The following is a 19,649-nucleotide window of genomic DNA, read 5'->3' as shown; positions in this document are numbered from 1 at the left end:
GGGACACTAAACATTCTCTGAAAAGCCCACGAGGATCACTCAAATCATTTTAGAATTATACTTGTTTATCAACAGTATTTTGCGCTAGAATAAAACGGCTATTCTAAACTACCTGTTAGATTATTATTATTATAGTATTCTACCGATTAAGGTAGGTTTCCATGGAGTACTAAAGAGGTGATCTGGGAGCCTCCCTTTCCTTCCAGCACTGCCTTCTTTAATTCACTGTAAGGCCAACTCTCTTTCAATCTATCTAAAAATCCTATTCTTTTCCTTCCCCTCCCTCGTTTCCCCAACATTCTACCCTCTAACACCATTTTCAACATCCCCTCACCGCTAAGCACTAACTCCATCCAAACCTTCTTTCTCCTGCGTATCTCATCTAAAAGCTTTCTCTCCTCGCCAACCATATCCAGCACTTCGTCGTTCCTTTTCCTCTCCGTCCATTTCACCCTCTCCATTCTTCTCCATACCCACATCTCGAACGCCTCCAATCTTCTCTCGTCTTCTTTCCTCAGAGTCCACGTTTCCGCACCGTAGAGAGCTACACTCCAAACCAAACTCTTCACCAACCTTTTCTTTAAACTCTTACTCAACGATCCTCTCAGAAGCTCCTTCCTGCTCATGAACGCCTCCTTCGCTAATGCTATTCTCTTCCTGATGTCCTTACTACTGTATCCGTTTTCCTCTAACGTACTGCCTAAATAGTTGAATTGCTCAACCTGCTCAAGTTTTTCACCACCCACCTTTATCTTGAGTCTCACATTCCTCGCTCGTGATGCTTTACAAAACCGCATTACCTTAGTTTTCTTGTGATTAATCCTCATCCCAAACTCCTCGCAACGTTCGTATAACGCATCCACTAGGGCCTGAAGCCCCCTTGCTGACTGACTGATCAACGCCTGGTCATCCGCGAATCTCACTGATTTGAACATCATTCCTCCCACTTTTATCCCAGCTTCTAACTCATCCCACGCTTCCCTTACCATCTCTTCAGCATACACGTTAAAGAGCAGTGGCGATAGAGGACAGCCTTGCCTCACACCTCGGCCAATGCTTGCCCACCCAGATTCTCCGTCCGCTATCCTCACTTGCGCAGTCTGGGCCATATACAGATTACAAATCAGTCGTCTATCCCTCCAGTCTACACCTATTCTCTTGAGAATATCCATTAACTTTACCCAGTTCACCCTATCAAACGCTTTTTCAAAATCCACGAAACACACATATACGTCCTGCTCATACTCTAGGTTCCTCTCCACGAGGGCCCTCATTATTGCTATTGCATCACGAGTTGACTTCCCTTTTCTGAAACCAAACTGATCTTCGCCCAAATACTCGTTTGCCCTCGCCTCCATTCGTCTGTTCAATATCCTCAGCACTACTTTAGCCGCATGGGATATTAGGCTGATAGTCCTATAATCTCCGCATTCCACAGCTTTCTTCTTTTTCGGAAGCGGAATTAAAACCGTCTTCACGAAATCCTCCGGCCAACATCCCTACTCATAGATCTTGCGCACTAGTTCGAAAAACCTTTTCTTACCTTCCTTCCCTAGATTCTTCAGAAGCTCACACGGGATGTTGTCCACGCCTACTGCTTTCCTAGGCTTCATATCACGGAGTGCTCTCTCTATTTCTGAATCTAATATCTCCGGCCCAAGATTATCCTCCTCCACTGCACTTTCCTCCTCTAGAGTCAATCTCTCTGGTCTGTTCGTTCCGTCATACAGGTCCTCCACGTATTCCTTCCACCTACCCTGTACCTCTTCTCGCTCGGTTAGCATCCTCCCATCTTTAGCCTTAATTTTAGACATGGCTTGTCCTCTTTTGCCGCCCGATAGCGACTTAACTTTGGCGTACAACGCGCCTACTTCTCCATCCTTCTGGAACTTTTCCATTTCCTCGCACTGTCTTTTCCACCAAGCGTCCCTTGCCCTCTTAGTTTCACGTCGTAATCGATTATTCAATTCCCTATACATTCTTTTGCCCTGTTCTGTGTCCACGTTCTTCCACTTCCTCCTCTCCTCCATTTCATTTACCATTGCCTCAGTTATCCACGGCTTCTTTATCCTTCTACTGTCAACGTAACCAATTGACTTCTCCGCCGCTTTGACTATTCCCGTTTTTAAATTATCCCATCTTTCCTCTACCGTCTTGGTACTTTCAATCTCCCGTATACTAATGTCCACTAGCTCCTGATATTCTCTCCTCATACTCCCCTTCAGGGCTTCTACGTTCCATTTCTTCGCCTTCCTAACTTTCATAAGTCTTTTGAATCTTACGTTGCATTTCATGAGCACTAGATTGTGGTCCGAATCCGCATCCGCTGCAGGGAAGCTGCGCGAGTTTTTCACACTGTTCCTAAACCTCTGTCTTACCATAATGTAGTCTATTTGATATCTCCCCGCATCCCCTGGACTTTTCCACGTGTACCTTCGCCCTTTATGATGATTGAACCACGTGTTTGTGATGAATAATTTGTTTCTCCTACAAAATTCTGCTGCTTTCTCTCCCCTGTCGTTCCGTATTCCTAGACCAAAATCTCCTATTTCGTTTCCATCCCTCCCTTCCCCGACTGAGGCGTTCCAGTCCCCCATCACTACCAGATTTTTCTTACCCGGTGTGTCTCTAATTATTTCCTCGAGCTGTTCATACACCTCGTCTAATTCTTCCTCCCTATGATTGTTAGTGGGCATGTAAACCTGGACCACCACAAGGTTGGTGGGCCGCGCCTCAATTTCTACCACCAGAATCCTATCGCTTACCTGGTCTATACCTACCACACGCTTACCCATCTTCCCGTTTAATACTAAAGCTACCCCTCGCTGGCTTTCTTCCCCTCCACTATATATAACCCTATACCCATCACTCCAATAGTCCCCCCCATCCCTCCACCTCACCTCGCATAATCCTAAGATATCTATCCTCCCTTTATCCATTTCCCTTTTGATATTATCTAACTTTCCCGCCCTCATCATAGTCCTCACATTCCACGTCCCCACATTTATAGCAGACTTCTTCTTCTCCATCTTCTTGGTCTTCTTTTCTTCTTTCTTCATTGCTGCTGCCACTGATGTTGATGATGATAAGTCTCTGCAAGGATTTCGCATGTTGACGACCCCGAGGACCTTGCCGACCTCGCTGCCGTGCCCGACACCCGCCCTTTGCGGACGGGTCCCGGGCGATGAGATTCCGAGGCTCATTTGGTTGTACTCCATGTGTTCAGGGAAGAGATAGTTGGTAGGGTTTCCCACTTCCATTCCAACAGTGTTTTTCACGTGACACCATCACGTGGACTACCTTTCGTCTGGCTCCTACCCTTCGACCTATCTGGCATGGGTGGCCCTACCGGGAATAATTTAGAATTAATCCCGCCAGTGCAGCTCAAGGGGTCATAGGAGCGCGCAAGCCTTTCCACCGCGACAAGGTTGTAGTTCAATAGATATTTCTACGAAAAATAAGCTTCTAGCTGCTGAACATGATAGATCAATATTTAAATAAATAAAAGATCGTAGCACTTTTCCTCAAAACTTTTTACTGCGTACTACGCGTTTCGGCCCACTGAGCCACCATCTGGTACAAGACCAGATTTCCAAGACCAATGTTTTGTACCAAATGATGGCTCGTTGAGCCGAAACGCGTTGTACGCAATAAAAATTTTGTGGAAAAGTGCTACGATCCTTCATTTATTAAAACATGTCTAACTTACACCAATTGAAGACTGAATCTGTTGAACTTATATGATGGATTAAGTTTTAAACAAGTAATGACGTCACGGAAAAAGACAAAACACAAGCGGTTGAGCGGGAGTGATGGATCCTCACGGCACTGGATGCCTTGACAACCTCACGCCCCCACCCACCCTCCCCTTTCTCGCATGTACGGATCGAAAAGATTCCCCGAATTTTTCGGATGGCTCCGCAGACGTCCTTCGTCGCCTGGGAGATGGACCCGTCCCCTCTCCAACAATCAAACCTTTCGTTTTCCCACCAATCACCTCCGTCCCTCTATCCTATTTGGTCTATTTGCCTGTTTGGAAAAGTCTATTTGCTCGCTCCCATCGCCCTGGAAGTGATGTCTCCTCCCTGTCCGTCCGCTTACTTCCCCTAGAAGCCACCGCCAGTTGTTTGTTCCCATCGCGTTTGCATCAATCGAAACAAGTCCTGCCGGGATCTCGGATCGCTTGCTTTTTCTTTTCCTTTTCGGACGTCCAGCGTGACAATGGCGCTGCGAGAGTGGTTTTCTGCTCTGATCTTTTTCCTTGTTTGCCGCCGTCCCGTTTTTTTACACCGTGTCGCACACTCTGTGAGTGCCCCTTCGCGTGATACATCTTCTCTGCATCGAATTCGGTCACATTTTCCTGTTTACGGAATGCATCTCTTGACATGCAGTCCCGAGAGGCCCTGTTTTCCAGGTGTGAATACGGAAAATTCCGGACTTGCTTTATATTGAGGTAATACGGGATTCTACACGAAAAAGATACGGAATGACATATGTCAGGGCGACCAGACTCCTGTTGACCACTGGTCAACTCTCAAACAGACCACTCCGAGGACAATCCAAAAGGTTAAAATCTCTCTTTGGGTCTCGATATTTTATTTTCTCCCGCAATCAGGTCTTAATATAAATTAATTACTACAATTAGAGGAATTCCTGCAATTGAAATTAATGCTGACATGAATATAACTTATTTATTGTTGTTTTGATTCATTCAAATTGTTGACATATTATTTATAGTAAATGCGCTATAAGTTATACGTAGATAAAAATATAATGTGATTATGGTAGTTATAATTATTACAATGACCAATAAGGTTCTTTCGAATAAAAGACAATTTTGAATAATTATTCATTTAGTCCCGCAATCAGGTCAATTATACAGTAGTTTTTTTAATTTCCATTTCTTCATTCTAAGAACTTATAAAAACCGGTGATTTTGTTTTTCTATGGATGGCAGCTTTGAATAATACTGGGCTAATTTGGTGCGCGAATCGCTCTATGAAAATATATACAAATACTCCAATTTTCTGCTGATTACCATGAAAAAGTGAGATCAAAATATTTATGGAAATATATTTACATTTTGATATTCTGGACGTGAGCGTTACATTAATCTAATAAAAGCAACCGTAAGATGGAACACACAGTCACAGAGAGAATATTCGGAAATTTAAACTGTAAATAAAATTCTGTCTGTCCAACGTTTAGTTTTGTAGTCAGCGCCCATGGCGATACAAATGATTTTATGTGGCAAGCGAGGAAAGCACACTAATGGTAAATCAAACTAAACCCTTAATCCCAATTCATTGCAGCTGAACATCGGTTCCAAGCCAGATTTACAAACTAAATATTTTACTGTGTTAGAGACAGTCGACCATTCTATAGGCACTTAACTGGGATATTTCCTTTAGATTACGGCACTTTCCGGCCAACTCGAGCTTTGAAGGGATTTTTTCCAATAGCATCATGATGTTTAGCCACGGTGAGCATAGAAACAGAGGACATAACAGCAGCCACTAAAATATCTTAGAATTGTATCGAAACAACTTTTCACGAGTTCACTTCGTGAAATGGTGACATGATAAATTAAAAAATACATTTTGTTTAATTACACACGGTATTTATTTAAAACTCAACCGGTTTTGAACTTACTTCTACCTCTTGATAATGACAAGAAAGCAATAATTCCTCCTAATAAATACCGTCAGGAATGTAACATTACTTTATTCGAATATATCATCTTACAAATTGTTTATATTGGTGGCTAATACCGCACGCAGAGTCAAGATTTTAGCAAAAGATACCTCTCGCAAACTAATATCGTGATAATGCCCGTCGCTCCACGACTTCTAGGATAAAGTTCTCTGCATTTAACACTAAGTGAGTAATAATAAACACTGATATCAACTATCGCAAATTAGATAAAAAGGTGAACGCTTTATTCCCCAAGTTCAACTTCATCTCAGATCCCACAGCGAGAGAAATTTTTTTAAAGAGGAGGGTAACACGCTTACCGATCGTAAGCCTCACTGTACTCCGTTTTCCATTCATGATGGCTTAACTTCGTTTGCAATCCAGATTTAGAAAGCAAATATTTTGTCGTATCCATTATCATTCCCATATTCTAGCCAATAACGTTTACATGTTCTTTTTCTCTCGGTACTTTCTAACCACTTACGAGAATCATACACGCATACTCGAGCCCACACCCTGGCTTGCACCCGTAAGTTTTTGTCAAGAGCATTCGCTTGAAAACGGTACCTCGCTGCTAATCATGCCTAATGCTACTATTGCTCTACACATGAAATTATTGGTAAATTATGACTTAATACATTATCGCTATACAGCAATCAATAGAACAAAGCAAGTTATTGTGTTTGCCTGCGTAGCCACATCAATATTTTCCACTTGCAGTGCATCCATAGCTATCGATTCCAATAGGGTAGTTTCCTTCATCAAAGAAAACGAAATGCATTGATTGCTATTCGTTAAACACCATTAGAGTTTTCATAATATTCAATTATTTGGTTTTAGAAATACCGGTTTAGACGAATGACAATGGTCAATTTTATCCTCATTTGAAAAAGGCCAGACTGGCGCCCATGCGATGCCACTCCACGTGACGTCACGGGGACCTAGTTTCTATACGAGTAGATAGGAGTTTTACATCGTCTGGGATTACCAATGCATGCATGAGTCACAGAGCTGAGAGAAACATCTCTTAATAATCACTTATTAAAATTGTCTAAGGACGGAAAGTTTCCTTCGTTTGATAAGGTAGTAATAACCCATATTTAAGCCAAGCGCTACCTGCTAGCAGCCTGCGTCGTATCAGCGCTGAAGCCTCACCCCAAGGTCACCTCACACGCCGACAGCTGGCACCAGAAATACGTCACACGGACTTTTCCCATCATTCCTACTTAGCCGTCGCGTTTTCGCGCGCTTGAAAATTTTCACTTTTCGTTTAATCGCGAAAAATAGATATCGTCATTCAAAAATCTAAGAGCGTGAAATGCGTACTCCAGGAGTAATAACCTTTCGATTTAGGCAATAAAAAAATAATATGAAACCACCCTATTGCTTTCCTCCGAGTTCTACATTTGTGTACTGCACCGCAAGCCGCCTCAAAAGGCGTGCGGCGGGGGGTGTAAGGACAGCAGCCGTTCAAAGATAAAGAGGAAATCAGGCCTCACTCACGTAAGGCCCTATAAGTATAGCTTTTGGCCCTCTCTCTATATCTCTTTCAACGGTGGAGACATCTGGCTCGGATTTATACGGCATCTATTGATAGAAGTTACATATTTGTGTGAGAATGTTGGGTCCACGGTTTATTCCACCATTAACATAATCGTTACCATTAATTTGGTTACACACCTTGACTCACGCCCTAAGCAGAAGGGAGAGTTGACGTGTATACTAAATATGTAGGTTCGAAGAATTTCGCGGCGTTGATCAGATGATCTCTGCATTATCTTCGGGTTTTTACCGCGTCCGTTGGGTTTTGGCGTTTGTTACTTCATCTTCAGGTCGAAGGTGAAGTAACTCGGAAAATTTCCGCCTTATATAGGCCTCTTCATCCCGCTGCTGCTCTCTCATTGGTCGGTGGTCGTCCATCTCTCATTGCTGGTCTCCCATTGGTTGGTGGTTGGAGAATCCTTTTACTAAATCCTACTAAATATGAATAATTGAAAATATACCTTAAAAGCTTTTTGTGTATTGTGTTTACTTCCTGCACGTTTCTAATAATGCGGCTGCATATGCCTCAGATTATCGAGATCGCCCTGTAGTCTAATGCCATAATAGTCAGCTTCCACATGCAAACAAGGTTTTCAGACGAAAGAGGCCACTCACCAACTAACATGGTGTTATATCACGATAATGCTCCCAGCTCCACGACTGGCGAACAGCTTGAGGATTCGGGAGCTTACACGAGGGAACCATTTTCTTTCGCATTCCGAGGAAAGATGAGGTCGAAAGAGGAGAGAGGAGAGGTAAGGGACAGGATGCGAAATTAAAATGGGGATCCGTAGCGAGAAAATGAGTTATTATTATTCCCTCGCGGGGAAAAAAGGATGAAGGCTATTCGCAAGGGTTTCTGGGGCCGATTGGAGAGAGAGAAGGGGGCAGCGGAGGGAAGTGAGGAGAGGGGGTGCGAAGGGGAAGGAGGAGATAATAAAAAGGCGCCCTTTTCGCGTGTTTAAAGGGGGTTAGGGTAGCAACGGGAAGGGTTCGGATAGATAGCCAGAGCGGTCTAAAGAATCGATGAGATTGAGAATTAGGGATGAGGGTAACTCACAGGCATCAGGAAAAGGGGATGAGGGATGGCTGGATTCATCCACACCGTTCTTTATTCTAAAGCTCAGATTAGATAGATTCAGATTAAGAAGCATTACAAACATCAATAAATATTAAACATAGAACATATGGGTTTCTGAAAAATGCCTCGCTAACTTCATGTAGAATTCCTCTTGTTTATATCTATGTATAGCCTAACTACTATTATTACTATTTTTATTGATAAACATGTGAATAAATGGTTAACTGAGTTTCGAATTGTGTTAAATCACAGTGTTATCCTAATGTTTTGTTATTAAAAAATTATTGTTTGTTTGACACTATTGTCATTAAGGATTATCACCAATAATAAATTAAACCTGTCACCATTATCATCAGCTTAAGAAGCATTACAAACATCAATAAATGTAAACATAGCAAATATGGGTTTATGAAAAATGCCTCACTAACTTCATGTTGAATTCTTCTTATTTATATTCATGTATAGCCTAATTATTGTAATTACTATTTTTAGAGATAAACATGTGAATGAATGGTTAACTGAGTTTCGAATTGTGTTAAACCAGAGTGTTATCCTGATATTTTGTTATTTGAAAAAATGTATTGCTTATTTGACACTACTGTCATTATGAATTATCACCTATAATAAATTATACCTGTCACCAATATCGCCACAATGAATTATCACCTGTAATTAGCGTGTTATGTCCCAGTGTGATTTTTTGCTTTTGTTGAAAATATTGTTTTGCTGAATTGTTTTCAGGCTATTGGCGATCTGCACAGGGTGCATTTGTCTGAAATTCTATTTATTTATTTATTTTCTTCTATGAATGTACCAATGGTGAAAATGTGAAAAGTTGTACATTTATTTTCTCATGGAACTCGGAGCTCACGAAAATAAAAGGAATTGATATTATTATTTATAAGAAGAAAAGGAATGATGACATTAGCCCAAATACTCGATAAAAGATAGTTGCCTGAGTAATTCAGTGTAAGTCTTTGTTGTTCAACATAATTAAAAGTACGTATATATTTCCACACTTGCTTATTCCAACCGACTAAGGATTCAGCACAATGAAAGGCCTTGAAAATGGCATTATGTGCCGAAAACTGGATCGGTATGAACAAATAAGTGTGGAAATACAGGAGTACTTTTAATTATGTTAAATACCAAGTAGGTACTCTATTTTAATCCTTAATACTGCATTGAATATACTTACAGTGCGAAATTTGCTTCGAAGGTGGCCACAGGAAAAGATTCCATCGACCGGGCATCTTCAGCTTTGAAGCGCGGAATGCAAGATTTTCCCGTCTCATATATAGGCCTTTGTTTTTCGAAGGTGCGCCCTGATTAGTGGTCGGTTTGAGGAAGATTTTCTTCCAGGCGTTGGAGAGTGAATAGCTGTCCTCCCTGAAGAAATTCGGATTTCTCCTAGACTTGCATCCGACACTTCAAACCTGAAGACGCCTCCTGCGAATAACTGTCGCACGAAGAAAAATCGAATCGGAGGAAAACCCGGAAGCAAAGCTGCGCCTGTCGAACCACTCCGCGGAAACCTCCATCAAAGTTCCATCTACCAGCTCAAAATCTGTGATATTTATTGGAAAATAGCTTAGTCAGGGAATTCTACTCATAGTAACTAACTAGGAAGGAGAGTATATTCATGGTGAAATACATTATTTTACTATCCCCAGTTACTACCTGCTGCATACTTTTTTATGTCTTCCGGAATGAACTTATAAAATATACCTGCCATTTTTAAAAGCGTCACATTTCACACACACATCAAAAGTGTCTCTAAGCCTCAAACCACCACAAAAATTGTTTTGATATGATTAAAATAAAAATGTTTTTTCCTGTCACGTCCGCAATTCAACGAACGACGCATGCAGTTTCAGACGGAAATAAATGAAATTGAATGCTAATATGTTTCCCCATCGCAAGTAAACATCAAAATAACGTTCCATTAGCACTCCGACTCGCAAATGGCTTTTACTGCAACTGAAGAAAATCGAAGGGAGATCCCGAGGACTTTATCAAGCAATCTTTCAGCACCAATTGTGGACTCAATAAGGAACAGACCTTTCACCTGAGGTATACAAGAAAATATTTTATCCAGGAAGCTAGGGCGCGGCACGAGATATGCAATGGCGTGATGGATATGAGCATGACCCGGTGAAAAGGTAAGGAAATTACATGGGATAAAAAAAATCTATTTATAAAAAGTAAATCACGAGAACTATTTTGCGCTCGAATATTTTATGCATATGACTTTATTGGCGTGGCTGTGGGAAAAAGAGAGGGAAAGATTGCTAATCGCGTAGAACACGCAAACAGTGAGAAGCGGCGTCGCCACCAAGACTGCGAGAGACAAGGGGAGGAATCGAGACACCTGAAATTCTGTTTGCTTCAAAGGTCGCGGAGACGAATTACTTTTCGCAGACGCATTATCATGAATATTGTAACGCCAGGCGTATGTATTCATCGAAATGCTTTATTTCAAAGTCTTTGAAAAAGTTTTTGCAAAATGCACATTCTTGGCTTCTCACTAAAGAAAGTGTAGAGCAAATATTGTTATAAAATATTGATGTAAATGAGTTATAAATACTACTTTAGTTGTTTTTTTCATGTACGCACTTAAGCTTTGTTTATATAGATTATCAAGGTAACACAAACTGAGCTACACAATATGTAAAACATAATGTATTATTATTTTGGATGGTAGCCTCAAACAGGTTATCCTTCGCGGCTACCTAAAATTACTCAATTTTGCTATTGTCATGTAATTTGTGTGTGGAGTAACAAAATTATTTATTATTATTTAAATCCTCTCACCTTTTTTGAGGATAGTTAATATTCGCATCCCCCATAAACAGTACATTTACGGCCTTTATAATGGGGAATTAACAATTAACAATGAAGGACATTCACACACACACACACACCCGTACCCTGGATAAGGGTAACTTACCCCGGCAGCACTCGAACGCGCGACATTCGGTTTGGCAGTCGAGAACTTTACCTCGGCGGTGCGCCGCCACCAAGGCCGGCAAATATTCTTTCGCTATTTTGAGTAACTTTCCCTTTTTACTCTCTCCTCCCATCAGCAACCCCCTAACAAAATCAACGGCAATAACTAAATATCAAACGTTACAATACATAACGAACCTAGACAAGGACCATTGCTGACCAGATAAAACAAACATCTTAATTGTAGCTAATGATACGCCCTAACAGCTAAGCTCTCAGCCTTTTCAACTAGGTTATGGACTTTCTCCTGCTAGAGGTTGAAGATCAGGAGTTTTGAAGAAGACATCATAAAATGTGAACTACGAACAGATACAGAAAAATAAATGATACAAAAATCGTGGGAGGATGCAACGGAAACCAAATGGAACTTATAAATTGAAAACTAGCGGCAATTATTGTTCAGAGGTTAATATTTAGGAATATTCCACGATTAAAATTATTTTACTGAACATACTCCACATTTTTTACCACAGGCATGGTTATGCAAGCATAAATGCCACCTTGGAACCAGGATTTGAAAATAAAAGTCCGTGAAACACATAAGATAATTTAATTTCAAACCTTGATAAAAGAATAAATTATTCTGTGAGACAGGTTGCGGAGACACGAGTTAAGACGTACAATATTAATGTATGAAAGGAACATACCGTAAAAAGAGGGGAATCTGCAGAAAAAAGATGCCTTCGGGATTAACCACTCGGTGGGTAGACGGTGCAATTTTATTTTGGTCCAGATTAAGGCCCGGTCGCGATTGTTCCATGTCGGTCCATCAATAAGCTACGCGTTAGGGCAGTTTGTAGATGTGAGATAATAGAAGTCGAAAAATTGGAAAGGCAGAGAAGATTTTAAGAAAAAGAGCAAGGATACTACATGTCTCACCTTCATTATTAGTCAACAATCCTAAGATTGGTTTGACGCAGCTCTCTATTCCTCTTTCCTATCTATTAGCCTTTTCATAGCAACGTATTTCTTCTCTTTCACATCCTTTATACCTTGTCCAATGTCCATGTAACTCATTCGGGGCCGTCCCTTGCCCTTCTTCCCTTCCACTTGTCCTTCCACGATTGTCTTCATCAGGCCATCATGTCTCATAATTTGGCCAAAAAAGTTGGTACTTGAGGTTTTTAGAACTACTCTTTTCTCACACTTTTCTCACACTCTTCTAGGCACTTTCTCATTACTTATTCACCCCATGTCTTTCAGGTGAAAACAGGAGTAGAAAGACCAGCTATAAGGTGAATGGGAATCATCACTGACGACCAAGGGAGACAGTCTGATTTCGGGTAGTAGATGAAACAGTAGGAGTGCTTCGACGGAGCACGAACTAACGTGAGAGGAAATGCTGAAAACCGGGTTAGAGAGAAAATGCTGAGTAGGCGGGGAAGGGACAGGAAGAGAACAGAACTCGTGAATAAAATTATGAGTATAAGGCCTAAGGCTGAACTACAGCCTGAGGCCTTATACTCATCATTAGGCCAGAGAGTGGAAGGCCGAGGTGATCAGCGAAATTGTAACGTCTTTTTCCACGCGGGCCAAACTTAAAACTGAATAAATAAGGGAATGCTATATATTATATTTTCGAAACAATTTGCGAAAAATACATTGAAAAGTTTTATATGAATAGAATCAAGAAATTCCTGCATATTTTGCTGGAAACGATTATTCCCTAACTTAACCCTGGTTCAAAACAGCTTAAAATCAGTTCACAAGGCATGACTATGGAGTTGAAAAATTGAAAAGAGCCTCATCGATTCGTTCGCAGCATCGAAAAAGGCGTACCTAGCCACATGTTACTTACTTTAGTTACTTAAGAAAGGATTATTTTTCCCTTCAACGCTGCTAGCAGCGAGGAAGATAGCAAAGCCTATCACACAATTTAAGCTAAGTTAAGTAACTGAAGTTAAGTTTGGGTATGTGAGTGTGGAGCTCACCCCACGCAAATGAATGTCTCACATTAAGGGCAGGGGAGTTACTTCCATTACTTAGGCCGCCTCGAACTTCCAGAACTTGATTTTGGGGCATCCGACCATTCATTGGCGGATTTAGGGGAGGGGAGACACAGGGGTGATGACCCGCCCCCAAAATTTTCTCAAAACTATTTAATCCTTATAAGTTTAATAGCTTTTGTATCCTTCAACGTATAAAATAGTTCGACTGAATCTGTTGCTAATAAATATGCGATTATAGTATTTCAAAACGAGTAAAATAATTTAGACTAGGGAACCCCCTTCTCCCGGTGGTATTCCATACTAACCCGAACCCAGATCATGAACCCCCAAAATTTTCTCGAAATATATCCCTAATTTTAATTACCTTAATAATTTTATCCTTAAATGTCTGAAATTGTTTTATTTTATCTGTAGTTAATAAAAATGAAATTTTAGTTTCCAAAATGACTAAAAAATGGATATCTTTAAAAACTTTTACACATAGAACGTCCCTTTCTTCAGTGAGTGGGGGGAGTATTCGATACTACCCGACCTCAGATCATGTTCCCCCCCCCCCCCCCCCCCGAATTTGATGCTGAATCCGCCCCTGAGCAGATTCATAGGCCACCCCAACCACTTCAGTCATCCATAAATTCGGGCCTCTTAAAAATTTCCATGACGAACATATTAAATCGATATGCTTGTCAAAACCCACTTCAACAGGGATGTGAACCCAGTACCCTTCGATCAGTATATAGTACCCTTAGATCATATGCTCAATACACTGGGCTGTAGAATTATAAACTGCATAACTACATTAGTTTAAAACAACAGATTTGGTGTTCCGAAATTTATTGTTGAGAAATTTATACTTATCAGTCTGAGTACTAATGAGCCAAGTTACGCCAAAAGATATTGTTGTAAACGAAACTTACACCCGTCACATTATAATTAATTGCCAGCAATAATAATAAAGGTATAATAAAAGTAAAAACACAGATATCTCTGAAGGGAGAGTAAAAATCCAAAAAGAAGATAACCGTGGTTATAAAGCCTTGAAAACATGATTCGTGAGGCAAGGGACGATTATAGAGCAACAGGACAAATACGATAAGGGGCACGCACAAGTGGCGCGAACTAAAAAAAAGAAGCTACAATGCGCGACAATGAAGTTGAGAATTTGAAAGGCGCCTCTGCCGGTTTAAAGCAACAAAAACGCGTAATGCGTAAAATGCGTTTGGCTTACTTACTTAAATTACTTTGGAAGATCTCTTGTTTCCCTTTACCACTGCTGGCAGCGAGGAAGATATGAAAGCCTTCGCGCAGCCTTATAAAATACACAAGACTATAACAATAGATTTGGTTTTCTGAGCTATTATTGGTGGAATATTTTACTTATGAGCCTAGTTAAGCCACGTGAAATTGCTGCGAGTCGGGATTTAAACCATTATGTTCCAATTAATTACCAGCGATTATTTTTATACGACGAAAAAAGTAAGGGTAAGAACACAGAGACCTCTTTAGGCTGAGTAAAACAAAAATAAAACGGAGATAAGCGTGGCTATAAATCCTTGAAAACAAGATTCGCGGCACATAGTACGGAAATAGAGCAAAAGGGAGATCCAAGGGCAAGTGCGATATGGAGCACGCACAAGTGAGAGGAAGTTTTTTTTCTGTTTTAAAGAGGTTGGGAGAGAGAAATGAAGAGGATTGCAGGAGAACAAAGAAAGGGTTTAGCGAGAGCGAAAGTGCACGGAATCATGGGAAGGCGGGAGCGGAGAGAGAGGGGAACAACAACGAGAGAGAGAGAGAGAGAGAGAGAAACTCTTTTATTTCGCGGTGGCGCGCGGGTTCCGTGCGGTGGACGCCGACGACGGCGGTGGGGTTGTAAAGGGATTAAGGGGACAGAAGTAAAAAGTGCGGCTGCGGAGGCATTAATAAAGTTGGAGGGACACGGAAGGAGCAGCTACAGGGAGCAGAGGAAAAGAGGAGAATAAAAATGCGCACAAAAAGCTACCGGAAAGAGTGGACGTCTTTCTACTTAGGAGCCCATTGTACTGCGGTGGGGCGCAACAAGGACCACGACGAGCCTTTAAAATTATGGACACTATAGTTTTCCCTCTTAAGTTCCCGTCCGTGGGAATGAAATGCTAATACTTAGCTTGTAATAATTTCTTTCCACCACTTTCTAATGTGATTGAGGAACATCAGGGTTATTGTCGTAGGATATATTTAACGAATATGAGAACCGTTTGTGAAAAAAAGGAAAATATTTCGAATAGGTAAAGTGAAAAGAGTGTAAAAAGTAAATAAATGGCAAGTTTTTTCGAGAAATATCATAGAATTGCAACAAATTGCAAGTAAAAAATACGCGAAACTAATTATAATCATTAAAAATCAAATAAACTAATTAATTGGCCATGCAACTCGACATTAACTGCATAATATTAATATTGTGAGACAAGAACAGACAATATTGTGATGTGCGTAAAAAAGCTACTGCAACGAATGGACGACTTTATACTTAGAAGCCCATTATACTGCGGTAAGCCGCGACAAGGACCCCGACGACTTTTTAAAATTATGGACACTATAGTTTTGCCTCTTACGTTCGAGTATCTGGGAATGAAACACTAAAACATATTTTGCACTTATTTATTTGCACTACTTCCTAATGTGATTGAGGAACTTATAAAGTAAATACGAAAGGATTGTTAACGTCGAATATATTCAATTTACAAGAATCATTTTTGCACCAAAAGCAGCCATATTTCGATTAAAAGTGAAAAAGGTATATAAATGGCAATTTGTCAAAAAAATAATAGGAACCAAACAAATTGCGAGTAACAAAAGCGATAAATTAATTAAAAAATAATCATTCAAAATCAAATAATCTCACTTATTTGCTCTGCTACTCGAACTTAACTGCATACCGATATTGCGAGGCAAGGATAATGACGTCAGCAGGGATATCAAGGATGGAGGCTTATCAAATTTAGTGTTACAGAAGGATGAGGATCGACCACGCAATCAATAAGGAAGTCCTTAAATAAGTGGGAGAGAAGAGAAGCCTAGCGAAAACCTTGAAATGATGGCTGATCAACCAAATCGGCCATATCTTGAGACATCATGGCCTGACAAGGATATCGTCAAGGGACGACTAGAAGGCAAGAACAGTGAATGAAGACACAGAATAAAATATTATATATCTAGCAGGTGCTTAAGGGTGTGAAACAGAAGAGATACGTAGGTGTGAAAATATTAACCGACAGAAGAATTATATGGAGAGCTTCGTCAAACCAATCCAAGGATTGTCGACCAATCGTATATTTATTTAAATAGTTCATTGTTCACTGGTAAACTATTGCACATTAGATCCTCAAATTTGTCTCTGCAGTCAAGGCAGGCCGAAAATAACAATGATTAAAACTGAGAAAAATAATAATGCCATGATATAACTTAATGTAACATAAGGTGATACATTTTATCCATGAATTAGTCAACAATTTGGCGGCATTAAAAGTCATCCCTGGGGAAACTCTCCCTGGATGACTACATATTAAGGTCAGTACAATATGTGTAATAATTAGCGCAAATTCTATTTAAAGATGCATTCTTACAATCTCGAATGGTAATGAACATCGATAATGGATACCTATTAGGGGAAGGTTGCCTAAATCTTAAAATGACTTTGGAAAAAAACGAAATCAAAAATAAGTGACGCAACATAAGTTTTTAACGCTATTTTAAATGAGGAGGACTGTCTACTTCTCTCATAATTTTTGGGAACAATCAAGTCCAAGTTGAAAAAATGCATAAAAATTCAATTTCAAACCTCTCCAAACGGTGCGATTTAGGTTTCCCAAATCGCACCACTCGAGGCCAACATTAGGAAATGATGTTTCAACGACAATGAGCGGCAGAGAGGCAAGTTATATTTAAGGTTATTTTTTAGATCCCTTAACAGAGCAAATATGTGCATTCAAATACCCGTAAAATAAGGAAGGATAAACGTTAAATAAGACATATCTTTGACATTAACAATAAATGTAGTTTTTTTGCTTGATAAAAAATCTGCAATAATTGAAACAGAATTCGACAATCTCCCACGAGAGGGGAGGGGGAATTCGCTGGTGCGGGGGAAGGGGAGGAAAAAGACGAATGAAGTGGTGAAAAAGGGAAAATAATGGCGATTAAAGGAGGGGGGTTGAGAAATGTGCATGTGGATGGGTGGGGAGTGGAAGATTGTCGTGGAGGAGGGGGGGGGCGGAAGAGGAGTCATCGAGTGGCCGTGATAAACGACGGCGGAACGAGTATTCGGAGCGATGATGATGACGACGATAAAGGGGTTATCTCCCCGAGAAGGAGCCAATGAGACGGGGTGGTGTGGCACCCTCCGAGGAGGAAATAAAGGGGGGTTGAGAGTGGTAAATAAGTGAGGAAGGAGGGAGAGAGAAAGGTTGAAATTTATTCGCAATCCAAATGACGCTCCCGTTGGAGAAGAGAGAGCATTAGCCAACATGAAAGCGAGCATTCATCTCAGCCTGTTCTCAACCTGTGGCAGCAGATTCATTGGCGGATTTAGGGGAGGGGAGTCACAGGGGTGATGACACCCACCCAAACATTTTCTCAAAACTATTTAATCCTTAATAGTTTAATAGCTTTTGTATCCTTAAATGTATAAAATAGTTCGATTGAATCTGTTGCTAATAAATATGCAATTATAGTATTAAAAAACGAGTAAAATAATTTAGACGAGGGAACGCCCCCTTCTCCCGGTGGTGTTCCATACTAACCCGAACCCAGATCATGAACCCCCAAAATTTTCTCGAAAATTTATCATTAATTTTTATCACCGTAATAGTTGCATCCTGCAATGTCAAAAATTGTTCTATTTTATCTGTTATTAATAAAAATGAAACTTTAGTTTCCAAAATAACTAAAAATGGATATCTTTAAAAACTTTTACACAGATAACATCCCTTTCTTCAGGGAGTGGGGGGAGTATTCGATACTACCCGACCTCAGATCATGTACCCCCCCCCAAATTTGATGCTGAATCCACCCCTGAACAGATTCATAGGCCACCCCAACCACTTCAGTCATCCATAAATTCGGGCCTCTTAAAAATTTCCCTGACGAAGATATTAAATCGATATGTTGCTCAACCCACTTCAACAACTCACCCTATCCCCCGAAAACGGATAATCCAAACATACAATCTTCTATGCACCCTCCGTACAATCTTTACTCTTTTCATCGCCAATGCATATTTTTACATCCTCCCGGCCCCTCAATATAAATACACTCAGGAGCTCTAAGGATGGCTGCGCAGAAACGAAAAGCAGGGGTAATTACTTAAAACTCCAACCGCTCTATAATAATTACGACTAAAAATGTTTAACCTTTACGGTAGATTTAATGGAAGCATATCTTAGATTACCACGGCCTGCCTCCCATATGTATTGGACCTCCCTTTTCAATTCACAATTAAGGCTACTGTTTCTCAATTTAGTCGTCAAATCTATTCCTTTTCTACACTTCCCTAACTTACCCAACCTTCTCGGTACTGTTTTCAACATGCCACTCAGCACTCGCTCCATCTAAACCCTCAGTCTTCTCCGTATCTCATCTAGAAGCATTTAGCGATGCGGCATTTTTCTCCATGCCCACCATCTTTAACACTTCGTAGTCCCGGATACTCTTCGTCCACTTCACCTTATACGTTCTCCATAATACACACATCTCGAACTCATCAAACAACTTGAACGCATTACAAGTAAATAACTACACAAGGAAGAAAAAGTAGAGGCTGCGGAAGAAAAATAGCCAGTGAAAAGATGAAACGGAGGACTGTAAAATACAAATCATAGACTTTCAGTAAGTAATATCAATGAAGACCCGTAGAGCAGCCTCCAATAAAAAATGATATTTGAAAAAAACTTGCAACACGTAACAAGAACAAGGGGCAGGAATTCAAATACCCTATTACTTAATTATCCTTTTAAAGCGAAGGATCCCTCCCGTGAAAAAAGGGCAAACTCATGCATGCAGTGGGCCGGTGATCACCGCCCGCAAAGTTGCTTTTAACGACGGGATACCATCAACGTAGAACCCATCCGACCCCTCTCTGCTATTGATTCTGCCGCGCCATATTTCATTTCCGAAATAAAAAGATGATGCGGATTGCGTGCCCTCGTAGAAGCAGCTGTAAAATAACGTATTAGCGCAGGGAATATGTGAAGAGAAAATGTGCGGGCCGACGATATTTTCACCACCGGCGGCAGACCCTACCCTCGCGCGGTAGATATGGCGCATCGGCGCTGAATTAATATATTATAACCACGTAAATGAAGCGTTTTCCAATTCATTAATGATAAACACGAGTATAAAAA

At 40.6% G+C, this 19,649-nt stretch overlaps 1 protein-coding gene across 3 annotated transcripts in view; it reads right to left on the bottom strand.

The window, feature by feature from the left end:
• The window catches only part of LOC124160197 (bifunctional heparan sulfate N-deacetylase/N-sulfotransferase), a 1,039,810-nt gene that overhangs the window by 346,100 nt on the left and 674,061 nt on the right, over nt 1–19,649 (bottom strand). The gene's annotated exons all lie outside the window — the stretch shown is intronic.

This window comes from Ischnura elegans, chromosome 6, assembly GCF_921293095.1.
Source record: "Ischnura elegans chromosome 6, ioIscEleg1.1, whole genome shotgun sequence".
Classification (NCBI taxonomy): domain Eukaryota; kingdom Metazoa; phylum Arthropoda; class Insecta; order Odonata; family Coenagrionidae; genus Ischnura; species Ischnura elegans.
This window is presented reverse-complemented; position numbering and strand designations above follow the sequence as displayed.